Source organism: Amphiura filiformis, chromosome 13 (assembly GCF_039555335.1).
Source record: "Amphiura filiformis chromosome 13, Afil_fr2py, whole genome shotgun sequence".
NCBI lineage: Eukaryota > Metazoa > Echinodermata > Ophiuroidea > Amphilepidida > Amphiuridae > Amphiura > Amphiura filiformis.
In genome coordinates, this window is record NC_092640.1 from 30,851,748 (window position 1) to 30,877,617 (window position 25,870).

The following is a 25,870-nucleotide window of genomic DNA, read 5'->3' on the forward strand; positions in this document are numbered from 1 at the left end:
ACTTCTCTTTAAACTTACCTAATTACTGTAGGTACACATGATATATTGGGTGTCTTTGATGTGAAGGGTGATGCTACTGATGCTTCAGCCTCTGATAGGGAGATCCCAGCGTGAGCCGTCTTCAATGCTCCGCAATCATTTGCACCATCACCACACATACCAACACAGTAACTAGAAAAGTAAATGTATCAATAATTATTCAAGGCCTGTTGGTACACCACCATGGGATGAGGTTACTACATTCAATTTGTGCAATTTGAGGCATATTTTAGGATAAATCCTGACCTAAGAAAATAAATACAAAAAAAAATGCATTTTGGATTTCAGACAACAAGAAACACATTTATTTGCCTTTTCCCCTTACCCTAATTCCTGCAATGATTCCACTAAATGTGTCTTCTGATCTGGTGACATACGAGCAAAAACAGTTCCCTTCTGTACAATCTGAAATGAAAAATAGTGGACCAGTTAGTTGATGTTCTTGTAAAAAAAGCTCACTGTTTGTTTAAGTTGAAGTGCAATCCAAGAATCGTACAAATAGCAGGGGTGAAAATAAGTGCTTTTTACCAGGACTCAGTTGAGGAAAAAGTTCTCGAGCACTGTAATTTGTCATGTCTGTTAGTTTGTCATGTTTGTCTTTATTGTAATTGATATATTTTTGATGTAGTTGTATATTTTTATATATGGAAATAAACGAATGAATGAATGAGATACCAGGACTCAGTTGATGAAAAAGTTAGTACTGTAATAGTTCTAGTCCAACTAAAACAACACTTGCTGTGGATGTTTCAAAATCTGTCAGAATTCTTTATCAACACTGATGTTGTTGTGACGACCTTCTGTTTACAGGTTGCCAGTTGGTTTCTTCTTCAGAAGATCGTCAAACGTGTTGTAAACAGAAGGTCGTCAAAACAACATGAGTATGGATTACACTACATTTGACAGGGTTAACCAGGGCGATGAGAGTTCATAAGAGCAATGCCGGGTCAATCGGTTACAACAATTCTGGAACCTACATGTAGGCTACATCACTTTTAACACATTGTGTTCGTCAATACAGCTTTAGTCTACTCCACCTTCGCAACACGGTACATGGAGTGAATGGAATCACTGACGGCGGAGGAGAATACTAGCTGGTCATACGGTTATAATATAATACCTGAACAATCACCGTCATTTGATCGATTTACTACAGAATATATTGTATGCTCAAAAATAAAATTTACAAATTGTAAACTTATATATTTGTGTATAACGACATGTGAATAACATCATGTAGGAAACAAAATGGCCACCTATTGTCTAGACCTACATGTACTGTAGGCTACATCATCCAAATTCTCGTGAGATTTCAGTAGCCTATCCCATTATGTAACATCCCTGGGTTAACATTAACACTAACCCCCTCGGGGTGATTTGAGTGGAAGGGGCCTATGTGCTGAATGCTCCTGTGCTGTTGAAGGGGAGGCATGCCGGGTGTAGTATTACGTTAAACACTATATACTTGCAATGCTTACCTTTGGTATGAGTTCTGGGAAATGTGTCCTGAGTATTGCGAAAGATTTGCCGCTCACAGCAAAATGGTAATTATTTACATCATGCTCTTGGTCCCGATGGTATGACTGTCAAATATAAAAAAAAGACAAGGCAAAAAAATATAAGTCTTTGTTGACTCTGGGATAGACTGACTATACACAGATGTTATAATATAGGTTCCAAAACTTATAAGCGCCCCAACATATCATTGCATTTGGTCACAATGGTTCATTATATAAAAAGAGGCCCTTTTAAAAATTGCATGAGTTCATATGGGAGTCAATGTTCCAAATACATGAACAGGCCTGGCCTACATTAACTGTATTGTTTGAGAGTTGACTCCTGTGGACTCGGATGCAACTTTTTACATAATGAACCACTGCAGGGGCTATTTTAACGTGACAATTAACAATCCGTGTAGATATGCTTTAATAGTAGACAATGGTAGAGCCTTTCTTACGGTCACAGTCAGATAAAAAAGTAAATTTTTTTATTTTTGAAACGCACTCTACTTCATCAACACGTTTATCTCATTGCACGAACGTGACAGTGAGACATGTTAAAATAGCCCCTGAACCACTGTGACCGAACACAATGATATGTGACGCTATAAAGTGGTCCAGATGTGTAAAATGAATAAGGCTACACATACTCTTTTACATTTCGTAAAATATTTTGTCAATTTTTGTCAAAAAGCATTAGGGGGAACTTATAAGTTGTGGATTCTGTATGTGCAAAACACACAAGGGAAATCAATATGACGCTATAGAAATATTTATATGTAAAACCAATCAAATTGTGTAGATTCTTGACAAGACACATCAACTGAATAAGAATGCTTATTGTTTGAAATATTTGCATTGCAATGTCGCATCCACTTTGAAAATTGTATTGCACGAGGCAAATTTTAGGGTGCAAATTGCTATGCGATACAAAGTAACTTGAGGTCTGCACTGGCACTAAGTGTAATTGTATAGGATGTTTATCAAAAATGCAGTAGGTTTCAAAACATCTCCCCTTTTGTCGGATGTGCTACATGTACATACAAATGATACCTCAGTAGTACGAGTGTTAAAGTATGATTATTTCAGGGGGTTAAGGTCCAACCTGCAATAGCTGCCAGATGTCATATGTTGAGATTGTGCACAATTATAGAATGCAGAAATTGTCAAATGTCTATAGGGCAGCTATTGCAGATAGGACCTAGCACTATACCATTTTTCAACCTGATGTGGCAGTGACATCTGTGCGCATTGCATTAGACGCAGCTTTATGTAGCTAGTGGATGCTCAAAGCGCTGGCGTACGCACGCACACGCTTAAAGATGCCGCATAGATGCGCGCTAGGAACAGGTTTACGTCACTGCCACATCAGGGTGGAAGATATTATAATCCTCAATTTGTACAATATTACCTGTTCATGTATATGTACCTCCCTGCTTTGTTCCATGCCTTTCTCAGGAGCTGTATCATAACTCCACTCAATCTGTGGGGGCACATCTCCACCAGGTGCTGTAGCTGTCACCATGATGACCTTTGACCTGGCAGATACCATCCCACAATCCCTTGCTACACTTACTGCTGTCAGCATGTTATCGCCTGAAATTTAAAGTGATTGGTTCTTTTTTTACTGATATTATTGTATTGTTTTTATCTACTCATCGCCCAGCATCACCAATTAAGGATCACCAATCATCATGCCTCAACAAAGCGCATTGCCACATTCTTGGACGATGAACTTTCTTTTCCCGTTCCCATCTTTCTCAAGTAGTTTAAGCTCCTCCCAATTGATGACATGGTTTTCAATTGCAATTTGGTCAGTTAATTATGGCAGATTTAATTCCAAAGTTCAAAGTTGATACTGTTCTATTTTTGTGGTGTATTTTCTGTTTACTACTTGAGAAAGACGGAACCAACAAACAAAACTGATCAGAGAAGCGATTTGGATTAGAAGGCGGGGGGGGGGGGGAGGGGACAAAACAGTCAACAGGGACATCAGTAGCTGCTCTCTAAACCATGTATACAATCCACTGATAAGAACTAAGCCTCCGAGGGATGCAAAATTTGCCAGAAGCAGCGGCCAAACCCGCAGGAAAAGTGGATCCCAATGGTCATTCTGAAGAAGACATCAGCCAAGATGGCGAAAGTCTAAAACTAGGGAGTATTTTTGGATTTGGCAATCAAAAAATCTAACCAAGTTTAATTTCTATACTCCTACAAATGCATCTATTTCAAAAGGTTTGCTATGTAAAATCTAACCCTAATCCTTACCCTAATCCTAACTTTAACCCCAGCTAACTTTATATAATTTTACCATAGTGAATCTGATTTCATATTCGACATAGCTGTTCTAGTTGAAATCCATACACCCTATATGAAAGACATGACCTTAATCTCCCACACAGGGAGTGTGAATTTCAAATGGGGTTACCTGAATGGATGACTCCATTTGAAATTCACACTCCCTGTGTGGGAGATTAAGATCATGTCTTCCACAGGGGGCATATGGATTTCAACTGGAACAGCCCATTTGAGTCCTACCTGTAACCATAACAGTCCTGATGTCTGCATCCAGTAGTTGTTTTATGATCGGGGTCGTCTCTGGTTTCAGGGCATTTTGCATGATAAGGAAACCCAAAAAGTTTAAATTGCACTCTACATCAGTCCTGTAAGATAAATACAATAAATAGATACAATCAGTCTCTTGAATTAATATATGTGACACGATCTGCTCCATGGGGGCCAAAGGAGGCATTTTTGAAAATTGAGTTACTATAATTATTACCTTATACAAACATTAGGCTATCAAATACTGAACATACCAAAGGTCTAGTATGCTTGATTCTAAAGTTATGAAGTTTTGCGATGTCTATTTTCTTATGTATTTTATTGTTTTTTTATATTTTATATTTTTGCCTTTATCTCAATTTTATGTTTGCCGCCTTTGGCCACCATGGACCAGATTGTGTCACATATATGTGACCCGCAGCACAAACGAGCCGTAAATTCCCTAAATTGTATTCGGAGTTATGGTGTAAAATGTGTACGAAGGTCGTATTCATCGGTCACTTAAGTTGGCGCGACATCTGTCTTATTTTGATAGTCACAACACCAATCAATAATCCTATTATTGAAGTGGATAATAAGCTTCTACCTTTATGGCTATAGAACTTTTAATAGCTCTGGTCTTTGTTTGCTTTTGCTAAATCCTTTTCAAGTGGTGGGTTATTTGTATAGGTATGCATAACAAACAATTAACAATGAGAGAACCTTCTTAAACCTCGTTGACTTGGGGATGATTTGAAATGACCGCCAATTATGACTGTTTGATATTTATTGCCAGCAATATGGAAAAAGAGACACACATAGAAACGAAAAAAGCTATAATTTTGTTGAAGGAGCAAAGTTTAACTAACCATAACTCCGCTTCTGGATATCGTTTGAAGTCAAATGATAGAATGCTGGACGGTTCGCACCCTTTCAATTTCGGACCCGTGCACTTTCGCCTCCTTTCTATTTCGCACCCGTGCACTTTCGCCCCCTTTTTATACCGCGGGTATTGTGCTGCTGTCATGCTGTTGATTGATGCACGATCGATTGCTTGAACTCCCGGCGATGCGGCGTAGTATGTTTATAGTACTGGGCCGTCGGGCATACACTTATTAAGTCATGATAAACCCGGGAAGAAAGGAAAGAAAGGATATTTTAAAACAAAATAGAGGAACGATTTTTTTTCTCAGAATATATTACAGGCCAGATATTTTAGCAGCAGGCTTACCCAAAATAATGAAATAATTAGAATTCAATGATAAAAATAGTAATAATAATAAATAGTAATAATAATAAATTTATATTTAATTATTAATTATAATATGTATAAAAACAGGGGAAATGTGTTCCAACTGATGACCAAAGGATGGATCCAAAAGGATACAAGTGTCAACAAGCAATGGATAAAATTAAAAACAATGAAAGTATGACACAAAATCCAATGGGGGAGTAACACAAAACATATAAACAAAGTTAATTTAATAATATAATATGATGATAATAATATAATAATAATAATAATAATAATAATAATAATAATAATAATAATAATAATAATAATAATAATAATAATAATAATATAAACAAAGTTAATTTAAAAAATATAATATGATGATAATAATAATAATATGATAATAATAATAAAAATAATAATAACAATGATACTAAGGGGATGTGCAATAATTATCCCCCCCCCCCCGGGTTAATTTCTGAACGGCCCGCCAAAAATCGCGTGCCCCCTCCCTCTCGGCCAAAAAATAATATTTGTAGCTAAGTTCCAAAATAAATACTTTAATGTGTAAGTGTAAGAAAGAACGAAGAAAGAAAAACAGAAAGAAAGAACGAAAGAAGAAGAAAGAAAGAGAAAGAAAGAAAGGAAGAGATAAAAAAGAAGAAAAAATAAATACAAAGAAATTAAGATGAACTGAACAAATCTAATTGATAGAAATAAATTATTATGTGCAGCAACATCCAAAAACAAGACATGTTTCAAAAGACAAAGCAGCTTTCTTGATAAAAAAAAAGGCACTATAAAAAAAGAAAAAAAAGAAAGAAAGTCATCCCCTTGACACGATCTTTTCTTTATTAATATCTAAGAAATAGATGCTATTACATTATTGACATCTTCGAGTTCAAACATCCTGCCTTAAAATTGTCGGCATAAAGTATTTAGCGGATTAAGATACCGCGTAAGATATGCCGTGGTGTTAATGAAGCATCGTCATAATGAGTCCGTGATTGACAGGCCGGTAAACAAAATGAATCATGAACATATAAATGTCAATCATTTACAATGCAGATCGAATTAGATAGCATTTTTTCCACAAATTTGTTTATTTACTTATGTTATTTATTAAAACCATATTTATACAGGGTTACCCTTCAGATAAATCTGCTATTACAGGGGCCCTGTGTCATGAAAACAATATACATAACAATTTGTAGAATATTATACATAGGCCCTATATAGAATTTTTTTTAAACATAAACATAAAAAAATCATACATCAAATATATCAAAATTCATTAAAAGTATTTACATTTCTTTGTTTTATACAATTTACGTAACACTTAGAAATATATATATTAAATTAATTAAGAACACAGACAAAATACATCATTCATTAAAAGACATACAAGTTAAAACATTTGGTTCATTATTTACATTTCTCATTAAAACGAACAGAAAACTTTCCTGATTAATAATATTTTATATTTGGCAAAGAATATGGATGCAAATGTAAGATTTCTCAATGTGCAATCGTAACATATTGTTCAGTAAATAAATATCTTTGTATGCATGTATTTCTTGACAAGTTTATACCGGCACGCGTCGCTGGAATAAGGGCTTGTCAAGCAATCGATCGTGACGTCACTAGGCATATGGCACTTTTATGCGTGTCTGTTTACGGTACCATTGATTGAACCCACACCATACCCGGCGCTTTCCCGTAAGTCATTCATTACATAATGGGTTGAAGAAGTCACACCTTATGTATACAGTCACGCGACCGCGTGGCCCGGAGACTTGTCAAGCAATCGATCCGGTACGGGTATGTTCTGGGACGAATATATGCATGCTACTGCCTAGAGTCACCGTAGGCTACCATTGCATTGATTGAACCCATGTCACGCCCGGCGCTTTCGCGTACTAGTGGCAGCTAATACTCGCGGTGAAGAAAGGTGGCGAAAGTCAGCACGGCATTATCGCAAAGCTGCTGCCAGGCGTTTGTTTTGCTTGTGCGCATTTGTCTTTGAGAAATTTGCTAAATATTTTTTTCCCATTAGTTTCATGTCAAAGAAGATCAATTCGGCAACATAAAGATAAAATTATAAATTATAAGCCATCAAATTTTTTTGATCAAACACAGTTTTTGGTGACTTTGGTTTGAGACTTGTTTTTAGGTAATTTGGGGTCGCTGATTTCAAATATAGCATTATTTTTTGCATATCACGTCAAATTTTCACTCTATGGTATACCCCTATTTATATGAGAGGGCGTATTATCTGGGCCCATAAAGTTACTAAATCATATAACCCAATTGAAAGTCAAAAGGTGAATGCATAAATATTGGCATGATAATATAAACTATAAAAAATACCACAGAATAAGTCTTAATTTGGCAAGAAGATATACCTTGGCATGTTTGACACCCCACAAATGACGGGTATAGTGTTGCAACCCATGAGAATAATATTTTTTTAAATTTTGATGTTTATGGAGGCCAAACTTAATTTTTATGTCAAAGTAATTAGTTTTATGAACATTTGACAAAAAACTGCATCAAAATCGGGCGTTGCTAGCATTTTTTTGTTTATCATTTTAGCCATCTTTCAGGAATTTTTCAGATTTTCTACGATAATGACGTCATTGTGACGTCATATGATGTATGTTGGTACTTATTTTGGTATCGATGGATAGAGTAGACTCATAGCTATATAGGTACCCAATATAAGGGGTTTACTGTGGAAAATCCAGGGGGCTGCAACCCTTTGGTGGATGTGTTAAGTGATTCATGAAATTTCACCATTTTTCATAGAAAAAAACTTGACGTGATAGGGAAAAACTGATACCATTTTTGAAATCAGCGACCCCAAATTAGTTAAAAACAACTCTTAAATCCAAGTCACCAGAAAAAAAGTTTAATTTTGTTGGCCAGTGTTATTGGCCATATCAATATTAGGCCCTATATAAATTTTTATAGGCCATAAATAATTTAACACTAAATTGTATAGCTAATAAGGTAACATAATAATAATAATAATAATAATAATAATAGTAATAATAATAATAATAATAATAATAATAATAATAATAATAATTATTATTATATAAAAATAATAAATAGGCCTAAAATAAAATAAAATAGAAATGAAATAAAATAAAATAGGCCTAAGTAAAATAAAATAACAAATCAAAAACATAATGAATACCAATCTTCAGTCGAAGCACATTTTTAATATATTGTAATAATATAGGCCTATTAAATTCAATCGAACTGGAGAGTCCATCAACATCCCGGGTAAACATACTATTTGCTTTTGTACACGCTGGACTCAGTACCGGTACTGACACTATAACACAGACAATCAACACTAAACAGTCAACCAATACTATACACATACAACACAACACCCCATTGTACCGCCGGGAGTTGAAGCGATCGATCGTGCATCATCAATCAACAGCAGCACATTACCCGCGGTTTAAAAAGGGGGCGAAAGTGCACGGTGCGAAATTGAAAGGGGCGAAAGTGCACGGGTCCGAAATTGAAAGGGTGCGAACCGTCCTGTTTCCAAATGATATACCATTTTAAGTTTATGATGTCTATTTTTAAACACGAAATAAAACAAAATTGACCGGGGAGGAATTTACGGCTCATTCGCCGTGGACGGTCATATATAAATCGTCTGCATCACATTCTGTCGTATCTCAAAAGGCTGCCTTGTGTGAATTTTTTATTATTGTCATCTAATTGTATGACCTTACAAAGTAAATTTACTTTTATATTACATTGTAATTTAAGGCATTATCACAATATTATTCCAATCTAATGTCTATTCATAAAGAGCGAAGTATGCTGAAATACAAAATAACAACATGAAATACAACACTGATAATAAAAATCCCACAAGGCAGCCTTTTGAGATAGGACAGTATGTGATGCAAACGACGATATATTTATAAGGATTGCTCAGACAAACTGTGTAATGTTTTCATATACTGTAAAAGTGCAAAATTTTGCACTACATTTATTTTTGCGCTTTTTTGTGCTCCAAACTGCTATCATGAAAATAACAACGCACAAATACATCAATTCAAGATTGAAGCCTACATATGTAACACAAGAAAACAGTAGTGTACAGTCTTTATAATTTTTTGTGTCAAATTCAATTTTTGGATGAACCCACCTGGCTATATGCTGGGCTTTTCTCCATGAAAAGTTTGCTTCCATGGGTCTCCATGCTAAGGCGATGACACGGAAACCTTGCTGGGTGTACTTCTCTAAAACTTCTTGAAAATCCAAAGGCACTGTAAAAGAAGACATTCGTTTACGATAAAATATTTAACTTTTATTTGATTTTAAACTAAAATGTGGGTGGTGCGATTGTAATACATGGTGTTCTTCTTCTGAGATAAGTTGGTATCGACAGATTAACTGCATTACACCAATTTTTACGTCATGGCCGGTGTCGCAGCTTTTGGTGTGTGTCTCAAATCTATTGTTCTCTTTGGTCACTTTGGTGAGTGGACTCTTGAAACTTTCTATCGTGTTTGCCTTGACTGTTTCTTCTCCTGATGTATTCCATTCCCTAATTGCTCTTGGGAAAATAGCTGTACCTATATGTGTTGAGTCTTGCATAGATTGGTTTATAGTTACTGTTGTTCTTCTTCCTGGTTCTTGTTTCATTGATCGGCTCCATAGGTGATGTGATCAATTTTAAATGTATTGGTAGAGTTTAAACCTATACACACAACTAAACTTGTTCACTTACGTGAGCTTTCGACACGACGACTCTGTGTCTTTTTCAAACTGATGGTGATTGAGTTATTGATCTGGGATGTCACATGACGAGCTGACGATGTCATGTGACAGAACAGGTTCATAGACCGGAGGTAGCTGGTGGCGGCCTTTGTCCTTGTTGAGTGAACTGGGGTGGCGTCTGATGTTGATGGCTTCCCTTACACCACGGTTAAACCAATTGGAATCCTGATCAAGCACTTTCACGTCCTTCCACGCGATGGTGTGTTTCGCGGCTTGAGCGTGTTGAGCGACCGGCGAGGAGGCATTGCTCTTGCGTTTATGTTCAGTCAGCCTGGTGCTGAGCGTGCGTTCAGATTCACCAACATATGCAGCGGGGCAATTTTCATATGAAATGTGATAAACAGTTCCGGAGCGTTGCTCAGTTGCTGTCTTGTCCTTGGGAGCGACGAGGTTCTGACGGACTGAGTTAACCGGCTTGTAGTGTGTGCGAATGCCCTTGGCTTGGAATAGACGAGCAACAGTCTCGGAGACCCCCTGTATGTAGGGGATCACCACACTACCTTTGGCCGGTGGTCTGTTTTGATACTTAGCTTTCTGTTTGTCCTTTTCTTTGTTATCACTGACAGCGAAAACCCAAGGCTCATAACCACACTGGTGGAGACATTGTTTGATGTGGTTCAACTCATGTTGTATGTCTTCATCGCGGGTAATGATCGTGTTGGCTCTGTGGGTCAAAGTCCTGACAAAACCCAACTTGTGTTGCAAGGGGTGGTGTGAACCAAAGTTAAGATATTGGTTCGTGTGGGTAGGTTTTCGGTATACATCACACGTCATGGACCCATCTGGCTGTCTAGTGATTAGAGTGTCTAACATAGGGATACAGTTATTAACTTCCGACTCTGTGGTGAATTTGATGGCACCATTGATGCTGTTAATGTGATGCGTAAACTCATCTACATGCGCACGCTTCATGATGCAGAAACTGTCATCCACATAGCGCTACCAGATCTTGGGTGGATGGGGCGCTGTCTTAATGGCACGCTCTTCAAAATCCTCCATGAAGAGGTTGGCAACAATGGGTGAGACGGGGGAGCCCATGGCCGCCCCCTCACGTTGGCGATAAAGACACTCGTTGAACTGAAAGTATGTTTTCTTTAAACAGAAAGTCAAGAGTTCAATGACCTGGTCCGGGTTCAGGTTTGAGTGTTCGTAGAGAGAGTCATCATCTTCTAACAAAGCACGAATGATGTCAATTGATTGATCGACCGGCGTGCTGGTGAATAAAGCCGACACATCATATGAAATTAAAACCTCATCCTCCTCAATCGTGACTGTGCTCAGCTTTTCAACTAACTCCTGAGAGTTCTTGAGGTGGTACGGGGTGTTCCCTGCTAAGGGACCAATAATATCTGCGATGAACCTTGCGACATCGTAGGATATAGATCCCATACATGATACAATGGGCGATGTAAGAGGGACTTCAGTCTTATGTATTTTGGGGAGCCCATAGAACTTGGGGATATCAGCAGATGTAGGATGCAATTTCCTTTTAAATGTGTCTGATGTTGATTAAAATCAAAATTCAGTTTTCAATTTCATTACATGAGCCATCCTCAGAGCATTATAAATATATTTGGACTTATGTTTCCAGAGATATGGTCATTTAAGTATTGCTCAGAATAATTAAAAGAAAGTTAAATATTATAATCTGGCTATATCTCAATCTCAATATTCCCGACATCCGACTCATTTTGCTTGATCACATCACATTATAACCGTTCTTGTTTATATTGTGATGTGCCCTGAGTAATTTAATTTGATGATTTATCTTTGTTTACAAAGTTACATGAGTGATGACATTTTAGGGGAATTCCCCTCTCAAATTGAGCAAAACAAGTTGAATCATATCTAATTTGGAAGATTTGGAAACCCCCTTCAGATTGTAAAGAGATGACATCATATATGGGATTCCCCTCAGGAAGTGATGTAATGGGATTTCCCCTCAGGAAGTGATGTAATGGGATTTCCCCTCAGGAAGTGATGTCATGTGAAAGGTTAATGTTATAATTAAGACTTTGGAATTCCCCAGATTGAGCATAATGTGAAGGCAGTAAATGGCCCAGAATAGAATGGGGTTTTTCCCAAGCTTGGTATATAATAAGAAAATGTAAACAATGATTCACAGTTGATAGTGTTGATCTGGGCTATGCTTACAGTCCAATTCCTTGAAAGAAAGGAAATTACAAACCAGAAATATTTTATGTAGTCAAAGTACTACTATTTACCAGTGTTGTCGGAGAAGATCTAGAATACGTCAAAGAACGTTATTCTTCCAAGAAAGGAAATATATTCTTCTGTCGACTTGCTGAAGTCTGGTATTTTGATTCAACGCAACTGTCAAAATAAGTGGGGACAACTGCATCGCAGTCCTGCTTCCTGAAGATATTGTGTGAAAGGTGGAAATAGCACCAAGTTTGGAGAAAGCAGCGCAAGGAGTTAAATTTGGAGAACTGCGCAAGGAGTTTAGCATAGGAGAACGGGCAGTATGCAAGGAGTTTAGCATAGGAGAATTGCATGAAGGAGTTGTAAACGTGTTTGGAGAACACCATTTTCGTGTAAGGATTTTATACATGAGGAGTTATCAATGCAAGTGTACAAAGGACTTCGCTGATTGTCGCAGGACAAGTGAATAGGGATATATTACATCAGTCGTCCAGAACATTACAAGAACTTTATGATCACCAAGAAGAAGAATGCTGGCTAAGTACAAAATAGATAAAGAGTGATTATATTTGATTAATGTATATGTGCATTTGTAGTCATTATATTGTACCAAACGAAACTTGCTTTCAATTAAAGACTTAGATTTTGTTAGCTTTAAAGCGAACAGTGTATTTGTGTTGTGCATTCGTGTGAGTTCGGGTAAAAGGTGATTTTGGCCTTGAGTCAAGTACGACTAGTAAAAAAATTGGGGGCTCGTTCGGAAAATACACTGTAAAAAAGTTGACATTATTATACTGAGTCTTGAAAGTGAAAGTACAGTATGACAGAGTTCAAAGCAGAAGAGTTTCTTGAAACTATAGATTGGGAGAAGTTTGATAAGTTGAAGAAACCTGATTTAGTAGCATTTGCAAAATACTATGAATTGGATGTAAAGCAAGCCAACAGAAAACAAATAATCAAAAATGCCTTAATTGATGTTTTGGTTGATGAAGAGTATTTTGAAGAATCCATTTTGGAGAAGAGAAAAGAGGTCAAAACTGAAATCGGGGATGCAGTAAAGTTGAAAGAACTAGAAGTTCAGGTGGAAATGGAAAAAATAAAAATGCAATTGCAGTTGGACATGCAAAAGCTAGATATGCAAAATAAAGAAAAACAAGAAAGATTAGACATGGAAAACAAGAAATTAGAAATGGAAGAAAAAGCACGTCAAGAAAAGATGGCGCTTGAGCACCACAAATTAGAAACAGAAGAAAAGGAAAAGGTAGCAAAATTGGAACTTGAAAAACAAAAGTTGGAAATGGAAGAAAATTTGAAACAAAAAGAAATTGAAGAAAAGTACAAGTTTGAACAAGAGAAGTTGGCAAAGCTAGGTGACAAATACTCATCAAGTTTCTCCTCAAAGTCAGGGTTTGATGTTACAAAGTATGTAAAGCTGGTGCCTAAATTCAAAGAAAAGATGTTGATGAGTATTTCCAACATTTTGAAACGGTAGCTACAAATTTGAAATGGCCTCCAGAGCATTGGACCCTACTGTTACAAAGTAGTTTTGTGGGGAAGGCCAGGAAACTTACTCAGCTCTACCAATAGAGAAGTGTAACAATTATGAAGAAGTCAAACAGGCAGTCCTTAAGGCCTATGAACTGGTGCCTGAAGCATACAGACAAAAGTTCAGAGATTCAAGAAAGCAAGCAGATCAAACCCATGTAGAATTTGCTAGAGTAAAAGAACACATGTTTGACAGGTGGCTTGGTTCAAAAGAAGTCAAAGATGATTTCGCCAACTTAAGCAATTAGTTCTTATAGAAGAGTTCAAAAATGTGTCCACGCTGACATTAAAACCCACTTGGATGAAAGCGCTAGCAAAATTAAGACGCTAAGTGACGCCAAGGCGACAATGGCAGACGACTATGGCTTAACTCACAAATTGAATGCGAGTAGTCATAACAGAAGTTATTCAAACAGGTTCAGCCATAACCAACCTAGAGCAAATCAGGGTGGTACACAAGAAGGAGATCTCAGTCCAATCACAGATCCTGGTCTAATTCACAGCATAGTGCTGGTGGTAGAGGACCCCATGGAGTTCAGGTACCAGACCAACAGGTGGGACTGAATTTAAATCCCAATTAGTTTGCAATTTCTGTAAGAAACCAGGACATACAGTGACCATGTGTCGGAGCTTAAAAGCCAAACAAGATGCACAAAAACAGCAGCAAACTGCTAGTAATACTGTAGGATGTGCAGTGTCACTTGAGTCAAAGAAACAAGTCAGTCAAATCAAAAACAAGAATTCCCACAAAGGGAGGTGAAACAGACAAGGTGTGTGAAGAATTTGAACCATTTGTGTTAGAGGGAGTAGTATCACTTGGTGATAATGGTAGTCCAAAGCCCATTAAGATTGTGCGAGATACGTGTTGTGCACGGTCTATGATTCTGGAAGGAACTTTGCCCTTTAATGAGGATAGTTCAGCTGGTAATGCTTTGATCCAGGGTATTGGGATGGAAATACTTAATGTACCTCTCCACAAAATTAACTTGACATCTGACTTGGTTTCTGGTCCTGTAACCATAGGAGTTAGACATGAATTGCCAGTCAAGGGAGTGTCCATGTTGCTAGGAAATGATTTGGCAGGGGGGAAGGTTTTTCCTGACCCAATAGTTACAGATAAGCCCTGTTTACAGGATGATAGTAGTGAGGAAAAGGAGATATTTCCTGCATGTGCAGTGACACGGGCAATGAGTAAGAGAGCCTCATTAGAAACAATTGAGGACAACCAAATTGATGACCTAGGCTACAGTTTGGAAGACACATTTGTGTCAAAGTTGAATGAGAAAGAAGATAAACTTCCTTCTCCAGGGATAAAAGACCCTCAAAATGACACAGCCTCTGAGCATGAACAAATTGGGGAAACATTGAGAGACCCATTAAGTCATGACAAGCTAATTCTGGAGCAACAAAATGACCCAGAACTCAAAGAGATCAATCAAAGGGCATTGACCCTAGAAGAAGCAGAACAAAATTCTGTCTGTTTTTACAAACAAGATGATGTGCTAATGAGAAAGTGGCGCCCGCCTGATGCACCTGCCGATGAAGAGTGGAAGGTAGTGCACCAAATTGTGGTACCAAAAGTCTACCACACTGAGGTTATTAACATAGCACATGATAGTCCCATGGCAGGGCATTTGGGTGTTAAGAAAACTCATGAAAGAATTCTGAGACATTTCTGGTGGCCCACTCTCAGAAAAGATGTTTCTGAATATTGCAAAACATGTCACATATGCCAAGTAGTAGGGAAGCCCAATCAGAAAATACCTCCTGCTCCATTAAAGCCAATTCCAGCCTTTGATGAACCATTTAGTAGGGTTATTATTGATTGTGTAGGCCCCCTACCAAAGACTAAGTTAGGTAATCAGTACCTCCTGACAATTATGTGCGCGGCAACACGCTTTCCTGAAGCCATACCCTTGAGAAATATTAAAGCAGTGACTATAGTGAAAGCTTTAACTAAGTTCTTCACATTTGTGGGGCTCCCCAAGTCCATACAGTCAGACCAAGGATCAAACTTTACTTCTGGAGTATTTCAGCAGGTCATGTATCAATTAGGTATAGAACAGTATACCTCAAGTGCATACCATCCAGAATCACAAGGTGCACTAGAAAGGTTCCACCAAACATTGAAAAACATGATCAGGACATACTGTTTGGAATTTCAGAGGGACTGGGATGAGGGAGTACACTTGTTGTTGTTTGCTGCAAGGGAAGCTGTTCAGGAAACTTTAGGATTTAGTCCTTTTGAGTTAGTGTTTGGACACACAGTGCGCGGGCCCTTAAAGTTGTTGAAAGAAAAGTGGCTCAATGAGAAATCAGATATCAATTTATTGGATTATGTCTCCAATTTTAAGCATAGGCTTAACAGAGCAACTGATATCGCCAAAGAAAACTTGAAACAGGGTCAGGCCAAAATGAAACAATGGTATGATAAACATGCCAAAGAGAGAGTGTTCAAACCAGGTGACAAAGTTCTAGTACTGTTTCCAATTCCAGGACACCCATTACAAGCCAGATATCATGGCCCATGTGAGGTAGAGTCAAAAGTGGGTGAAGTAGATTATATTATCAAGACTCCTGGTAGAGCGCAAGAGCAGGCAGTTATGCCACATAAATATGCTCAAAGAGTATGTTGAAAGAAGTGACAGTGGCATTCCAAAACCTGTGTGTACAGTAAAACATACTGATAATGTAGACAAACATGCCGATGTATACAAAATCGCCAATGTAGACAAGAGTAAAGATGACAATTCTGATGTCACATTTGACCAGGATAAAGAGCTGGAGCACAAAGAGTATAATGTAAAATTGAACAATTCTGATGTGCTCACTAATTTGGACTCAAAGTTAGGTCATCTTTCTCAAGATCAACAAAGTCAAATTGCAAATTTGATTCACAAATTTGACAATATATTTCCTGATACGCCAAGTAGAACAAATGCTGCATTTCATGATGTAGATGTTGGTGAAACTAAACCAATTAAGCAGCATCCTTACAGAGTCAATCCATTGAAAATGGAACATCTCAAAAATGAGATCAATTACATGCTAGACAATGATATCATAGAACCAAGTAGTAGTGAGTGGAGTTCACCATGCATTCTTGTTCCCAAGCCTGATGGTTCATACCGATTGGTCGCAGACTTGTAGTGGAAATAGTGTTTGTTGTGTGTTTGTTTTTTAACCAGTGGTCTACCTAAGCATCTAGCATCTGCAGGACAACTTATATGACTCAAATGTCTACATTTAGTGAGTTTTAACATTTTATGATTTTCCTCTCCCTGAATTTGGAACTCTGGTCTACATACACAGTGCACTGCAAGTATTTCTACATTGAGATAATCACAGCTATAAACTCCATTGACATTTTCAGCTATAGTATAGACCTTTCTTTTAGGTCATCATCACTTGGGCAATCATGCAGTCATAAGCCTCTTCAAGGACTTTGATTTGTTATCATCATGGTACTTATATTAATTCAACTCATCCTCATCAGTGGACTTTGTATATCAAGTGGAACTGATAGTGATAATCATCATGGCATATGCCCTATGGCATACAAAAGCATTCAAGTTTATAGACCTTGGCTAATAACTGAAACCCGTTATGTTGGCAAAAGAATTAACATCTACCATAACTCCACAGCTACATTTCGATATCGCCTACTGATTGCTGGCGATGTGAATCCAAATCCTGGTCCACATTTTGATGATAGTGAACTATTTATCCCCCTTGTACTGCAACATCTGATCAAAGCAAGCTTCCTATTAAAGACACTAGGGAAGCCCTCTTGAGGTTCAACACATCCCATCTCCGTATGCCAACTGAAGACTGGCAGAGGGTGAAAGAACTGAAATTAAATGCCACACGTCTCACTCGTAGGAAGAATCGTGTCGTGAAAACCGTAACATCAGAGCCTCATCAAGTGAGCCTACATATGATCATGACGACCTAAGTGAACATGTTTCAAATAATAATCATGAAGCATCAGAATCAGATTTACAAACTTTAATTGATACTGACAGTTATAATCATTTTCGCACAAAAGGCTTTCACTGCATCCACCTAAATGCAAGATCCATGTCTCCCAAAATGTCTGAAATCAAACTTTTGGCATCTGAAATCAAGCCCAGCATTTTTGCCATCAGTGAGAGCTGGCTTGATGACTCAATTAGCAACTCTGAAATTGAGATTCCAGGTTTTCTGTGATTCAAATGATCGCAACAGAGATGGTGGTGGGGTCTGCATTGATGTGAAGGCCAGTCTTGCTTTTAATGAAAGAACTGACCTCCAAGACTCTAAACTTGAAGCAGTATGGGTTGAAATTCTTTTCCCAAGTCTAAACCTGTTATCATAGGTGTTTGTTATAGGTCACAGACACATTCTGAATTTGACTTTACTGATAGGTTGGATAATGTCATAACTAAAATTCCAAATGATAACGATGTTATTATTCTTGGCGATATGAACATGTGCAGTATTCGTTTTGATTCCTATTATAAGAAATATCACGAAATGCTCAGCCAATCTGGTTTTAAACAGCTGATTTTTACACCTACTAGAGTTACTGCTACTTCTAAATCAGCAATTGATCATGTGATATGTAATAACCTGCAAAAAATCCAGAAATATGGTGTTATCAAGTATGGTGTCAGTGATCATTATATAACCTATTGCACAAGGAGTAGTATGAAACAAAAGTCATTTTCTCACAAATGTATTCAAATCCGTTCTACAAGGAAGTACAATAAGGACAGTTTTGTTGAAATTTTAAACAATGGTCTTCGGTTTACAACTGTACCAATGTTGATGAGGCATGGATGTCTTTCTGTGATCTATTCACCACTATCCTTGACTCTGTGGCTCCTCTTAAAGAGATTAGAATAAAAATCATTCTGAGCCCTGGATCACAGCTGAAATTCTTGAGAGTATTCGGGAGCAGGATAGTTGGTTGCGTGAGATCACGGAGAGACAAACATGACCCTGAACACTACAATATGTACCGTATGTTGCGTAATAAATTACACAATGACATCAAAAATGCAAAACGAAATTATATTGTTGATAAACTTGAGGAAAACAAGGATAATCCAAAGCAATTGTGGAAACAACTTAAAACCCTTGGGTATCAGAAAAGTACTAAGGAATCTAACGGTATTGTTTTAGATGTTGAGGGTGAAAAGCTTTTTGACAAAAGGGATGTTGCGGATCATTTCAATCATTTTTTTACTGAAATTGCTTCCAATCTGGTTGGTAAACTTCCCAAACAATCTACCTTTGATTATAGTGTTGATACAGACACATTTAAAGATTTTTATAAGAATGTTCTGGCTGACTCCTTTGAACTTCAAGAGGTTTGCGAGGAGTTTATTTTTGAGGAATTAAACAGTCTTAATACAAGCAAGAGCACTGGACTTGACAACCTTCCAGTCTGTTTTATCAAAGATGCGGCAGAGGCTATTAAAGGGCCAATCACTTTCATTATCAACCTTTCTATTCGGTCCGGCATTGTTCCAACTCAAATGAAATTGGCAAAAGTCATCCCTCTCTACAAAAAGAAGAGTAGGCTGGATGCAGGTAATTATAGACCTGTTAGCATTCTCCCAGTTGTCTCCAAAATTTTAGAAAAGGCTGTCTTTTTCCAATTGAACAAATTCCTGGTTGAAAATAAACTTCTTTATGAACTCCAATCTGGCTTCAGAGGATCATACTCAACTGACACTTGTCTCATTCACCTTCAAGATCATATCAGAAAGAAAACTGCTGCTGGCTTCTATACTGGGATGATTTTATTAGATATCCAGAAGGCTTTTGACAGTGTTGACCATAAAATCTTGTGTAACAAACTGTCTGCCATGGGTGTTAAGTCCACAGCCTGGTTTGAATCTTATCTTTGTGATCGTAAACAAATTGTTCAAATTGATGGGGTTGAGTCTGATCCTCTTGTCATAACATGCGGAGTTCCCCAAGGCAGTATTTTAGGTCCTCTTTTATTCCTATGCTATGTTAATGACATGTCCACTTCTATTAATTGTATTATGTTGCAGTATGCTGATGATAGTGCTTTGATATATTCCGACAAAGATCCAGAGATAATCAGTCATGTTCTTCGTGATAACTTGGAGAGCTGCAATAAATGGCTTATAGAAAATAATCTCTCTCTGCACACAGGCAAAACTGAACTGATTCTCTTTGGATCAAAGCGTAAGGTTAATAATGTTTCTGATTTTTCTATCATTCTTAACAATGGTCAAATAATTAAGTCTAAACATACTGTTGTTTATCTTGGTCTAGAACTTAATCAGTTTCTTGATGGTGAGGAAATTGCAACCAAAATTGTGAAACAAGTTAATTCTCGTTTAAAATTCCTCTACAGACAAGCAAATTTTTTAAATCAAAAAGTGAAGAAAATGGTCTGCTCAGCTATTGTTTTGTGCCTGTTTGATTATTCTATTTCCTCCTGGTATTGTGCTATTTCTAAATATCATTCGATCAGATTGCAGCGAGCTCAGAACAAAGTTATCAGATTTATTCTGGGCAAAGATCACATGTATCATATTAACAAAGCTGACTTTCAGGATTTAGGCATTTCAAATATCAGGACAAGGGCTGAGCAGCTCCGTTTGAACCATGTTTTAATATTTTTCATGATGTTTGCCCAAGCTATATGAAAGAAAACTTTGTCAAATTATTTCATCTTCATCGTTATAACACTAGGGGTAGCAATTTTAACTTCCAAGTTCCAAAAATCAAAACAGCAGATTCTGCTTCCTTTTTTTACAATGCAATCCATGATTGGAACACACTTCCCGAAAATGTAAAATTGTGCAATACAACATCAAGGTTTAAAAAAGATGCTACAATAATCCTCTTAGACCACATGGTTATATAGCTTTTAACATTGTAAGTTAGGTGTTTCATGTTTTAAATAGTTGTAATATATATATTTTTTCATTGTTATTTATAAGGACCCTTTGGAAATAAGTCGCTGACTTTAAGGGATATCCTTAGTATTATCGTGTCAATTTTTATGTTTTAATTTGTATTTTATAATAATTATGTTTTTGTATAATGTTCTGTGCAATATGTTATTTGACTCTTACGATGATATGCTTAATAAACTCAAATCAAATCAAATCAAATCAAGACATGAGAGCTGCAAATGTTCATTCAAAGACAGACTCGTACCCAATTCCAAGAATTGATGATTGCATAGACAAAATTGGGAATGCAAAATTTGTTAGCAAATTTGATCTTTTGAAAGGGTACTGGCAGGTTCCACTCACAGACCATGCCAAAGAGATTTCTGCTTTTTGTACACCATTTGGTCTTTACCAATACAAAGTTATGCCATTCGGGTTGAAAAACGCGCCAGCGACATTTCAGAGAATGGTGAACCAAAATGTGGCAGGCATAGAGGGATGTGAAGCGTATGTAGATGATTTGATTGTTTACAGTCAAACTTGGGAACAACACATGGAACAACTCCAACAATTGTTTAAGAAGCTGTCTGAAGTACAATTGACAGTCAATCTGGTAAAAAGTGAGTTTTGCCATGCCACAGTCACATACTTAGGATATGTTGTAGGTCAAGGTCAGGTGAAACCTATCAAAGCCAAAGTTGAAGCAATTGAGCAATACCCCACACCTGTAAACAAGAAGGCACTCATGAGATTTCTAGGAATGGTTGGCTATTATAGAAAGTTCTGTCCAAACTTTTCAGAGATAGCAAGTCCTTTGACTGACTTGTTGAAGAAGGATGCAAAATTCATTTGGTCAGAACAGTGTGAAAATGCTTTTCACAAAGGCAAATCAATACTCATGAGTTCACCAGTACTTACTGCACCTGATTTTCAGAAGCAGTTCAAGTTGACTGTTGATGCCAGTGACATAGGCTGTGGAGGTGTTGTGATGCAAGAGGGTGAAGATCAAATTGACCACCCTATATGTTACTTTTCAAGGAAATTCAACAAGCACCAGAGAAATTACTCCACAATTGAGAAGGAGTGTCTAGCATTGCTATTAGCATTGCTACATTTTGATGTGTATTTGGGTACCACAGTATACCCTGTGCTTGTTTTCACAGATCACAATCCCCGCACTTTCATCAACAGGATGAAGAACAAAAACCAAAGACTGGTGAGGTGGAGTTTGACCTTGTAAGAGTACAATCTGGACATCAAACATATTAAGGGAAAAGACAATGTAATGGCTGATGCCTTGTCCAGAATTGCATAAAAGCTGACAAATAAAAATTCCTTTTAAAAAGGAACTTGTGTGACAAGTAGTCACTGTGTATGTTGAGTTAAGCACTCAAAGTTAATATTATGTTGAAGTTGATGTAACAGAAGAAAACATGTAAGAAAGTTTTCATTACATTCAAACTTTCTTCTTTTAAGGGGGAGGGTGTGATGTGCCCTGAGTAATTTAATTTGATGATTTATCTTTGTTTACAAAGTTACATGAGTGATGACATTTTAGGGAATTCCCTCTCAAATTGAGCAAAACAAGTTGAATCATATCTAATTTGGAATATTTGGAAACCCCCTTCAGATTGTAAAGAGATGACATCATATATGGGATTCCCCTCAGGAAGTGATGTAATGGGATTTCCCTCAGGAAGTGATGTCATGTGAAAGGTTAATGTTATAATTAAGACTTTGGAATTCCCAGATTGAGCATAATGTGAAGGCAGTAAATGGCCCAGAATAGAATGGGGTTTTTCCCAAGCTTGGTATATAATAAGAAAATGTAAACAATGATTCACAGTTGATAGTGTTGATCTGGGCTATGCTTACAGTCCAATTCCTTGAAAGAACGGAAATTACAAACCAGAAATATTTTATGTAGTCAAAGTACTACTATTTACCAGTGTTGTCGGAGAAGATCTAGAATACGTCAAAGAACGTTATTCTTCCAAGAAAGGAAATATATTCTTCTGTCGACTTGCTGAAGTCTGGTATTTTGATTCAACGCAACTGTCAAAATAAGTGGGGACAACTGCATCGCAGTCCTGCTTCCTGAAGATATTGTGTGAAAGGTGGAAATAGCACCAAGTTTGGAGAAAGCAGCGCAAGGAGTTAAATTTGGAGAACTGCGCAAGGAGCTTAGCATAGGAGAACAGCGCAAGGAGTTTAGCATAGGAGAATTGCATGCAAGGAGTTGTAAACGTGTTTGGAGAACACCATTTTTCGTGTAAGGATTTTATCACGCAAGGAGTTATCAATGCAAGTGTACAAAGGACTTCGCTGATTGTCGCAGGACAAGTGAATAGGGATATATTACATCAGTCGTCCAGAACATTACAAGAACTTTATGATCACCAAGAAGAAGAATGCTGGCTAAGTACAAAATAGATAAAGAGTGATTATATTTGATTAATGTATATGTGCATTTGTAGTCATTATATTGTACCAAATGAAACTTGCTTTCAATTAAAGACTTAGATTTTGTTAGCTTAAACGAACAGTGTATTTGTGTTGTGCATTCGTGTGAGTTCGGGTAAAAGGTGATTTTGGCCTTGAGTCAAGTACGACTCGTAACAATATCCACCATGTTATGCATTATCTTATACATCATTGCTATAGGCAAAATATCTAATTCTCGATCGCGCTATCATGAAAAGATGTACCTTCTGCATCAGGGTACTTATTCAAGGAATAACACGATCCCACGACCTACATGACCGAACCTTGACCTTGCCTAGCGACGACCGTATTTGAAAACCTGATGGTCAATTCCCAAAAGCTGTCTACGCTTGATGCAAATATCTGTGCATACCCAAATTGGCTCTCATGAGGCAAAAAAAAAGGTTCGTCTCAAAGCTCACGAGTGGTTTGAAAACAAATGCGAAATGCCATTTTTTTTATTCCCATATTTTTATGGAATTTTGAGAATTTTTTTTTTTGAAATAACAAAATTTCTGCATTTTTTTTCTTCAAATCGCATGATTTTACAAATGCGCGCACAAGCTTTGAGACAAACCTTTTGTTTTGGCATGATCAAGAATAACTGAATTAGACATTTTGTCTGCTATATGTGATTGTTTTCTTCTTTCCCACATACCTGTTTCTTTGTTGGCCAATGATGCCACCATTTCTGGTGAGCCTTTGACAAACACCTCCATATTCTTAGCCCCCAGTGTTCTTGTTATCACACTCATTCTTTGTAGGCTTGAAGAGAAAGGAAACTGTCTGATGATACCAATCTCATAGGGATTCTGAAATCAATCAATCAATCAATAAATCAATCAATCAATAACAAATATATATAAATACTGTAATCATCCGATTCTAGTCCCATGTCCAAAAATAATCCCACCCCCTATTTGGGAAAAAATCATAAATTGCTATCCGATTATAAACCATGGTATGTTTTGGAAACCTTACCGTAAAAGTGGAATTTTTTGCGAGATTACTTTTTGCGCTTTGCCAATGTTGAACTGTTTTCCTTGTTTTTAAATTTGCTATTCAAAGTTTCCATACCTATACACAAAAGGAACATATATTCACACATTGTTATTTTTGCAGCAGCAGCGTGAAGGTTAAAAGCTCAAAATTAAATGTAGCGCAAAAATGTCTACTTTTACAGTAAATGCCATTAGTTGAATCATTGGTTGTCATGAATTCTGCATGATGCCTGGAAAAATGGTCAATTGGTTTACTACATTGTATATGCACAAAGGAAGGTCTAAAAAAGATATCTATCACCAAGCCAAAAATGTTGGATAATATTATATCTTGTATTGTGTACTTTACACTAGAATAAGTACTTTAGGATTTCTAAATGTTGATATCTAAAATTCCTTCCCACAAGGTAGGCATATTGCATAACAATAGATACAGTTCAGAGGTTAATCCATCTCCTTTGTTATACAATATGCATATGGTATTGTAGGAAGGAATTTCGGTATAAATCGACATCCGGTAGAGAAACCCTAAAGGTGCGTATTGGTAATTTTAAAACATGTTTCCCAGACCTCTATGGTTCAGATTACATTCAATCATAATCACACCAGCCTCCTTTTCAGGTTATTTTTTCAACTAAAAACCCAGTGTCACTATAATTGGATGATTGCAGTAAATAAAACCCTGTTAGTTCACCTGTGTCTATTGAGTATGAGTAAGTTAGTACCTAATGAAGAAATCTTTTCCAATGCAAAATGTGACTACATTGTACATAAAAATGTGACTACATTGTACATAAAAGATCCTCAAGGCCTATAAAATATTGTTTGATTGGCTTAACAAGCCAAAGTAATCTGGGTCCTTCAATTGAATTTTACAGTATAGTAAAATGATCCTGCACTTTTGAAGAAAATAATGAAATTTGGCATACCAAAGTTTAATAATTATACTGGATAATTGTGGGTAGAGGGCCAAGTGAAATTTGTTACGGATTTTTTGTTGATGTTGAAAAATACCTTTTTTGTGATTCCAATCCCAATTTTTACCCAAATATCAAAACAGCTTTTAACTTCAAAAGCAAACGTACAAACTTCACTGTGGAGAATACACATCATATCAACATATATAAGTATTAAAAAAGATGCACTGTTCTATCTTGATGCTATATTTGGGATAAAATCTCATATTTTTGTGACTTTTATCAAACACTATGAAATGGAATGATATTTGGCATCTTAATGCATGAGCATTATATGTTATGATTTTCATGTGTAATACTTAGCAAATGTAAATGGCTTCAGATGGTAGCACTGACTTTCGGTCTATATTTTGGTTAGTTGCTTTTTCGACAATGACCAGAAGTAAAATGCAAAATATGTCACTCAAAATCTTGTGCTCATTGTGACTGCTTATATATAATTAGTATGTCTTTGATATGACCTGCAACTTCAGGTCATTTTGTGGGTAACATTCCAATAATCAATACCAAAATTATATCACACACCGAGGCGTAAAAAGGAGACGCTCTAAATACCAGGACAAAATTGACCAAAAGTTCAGCTTTGGCCTGGTTTTTAGACCACAATAGTCCTCAATTTGGCATTTTGTTTTTGCAAAATTTTGTG

At 36.9% G+C, this 25,870-nt stretch overlaps 1 pseudogene; it reads right to left on the bottom strand.

The window, feature by feature from the left end:
- Positions 1 to 25,870, bottom strand: part of LOC140167582 (polyamine-transporting ATPase 13A3-like) — a 99,351-nt pseudogene that overhangs the window by 34,358 nt on the left and 39,123 nt on the right.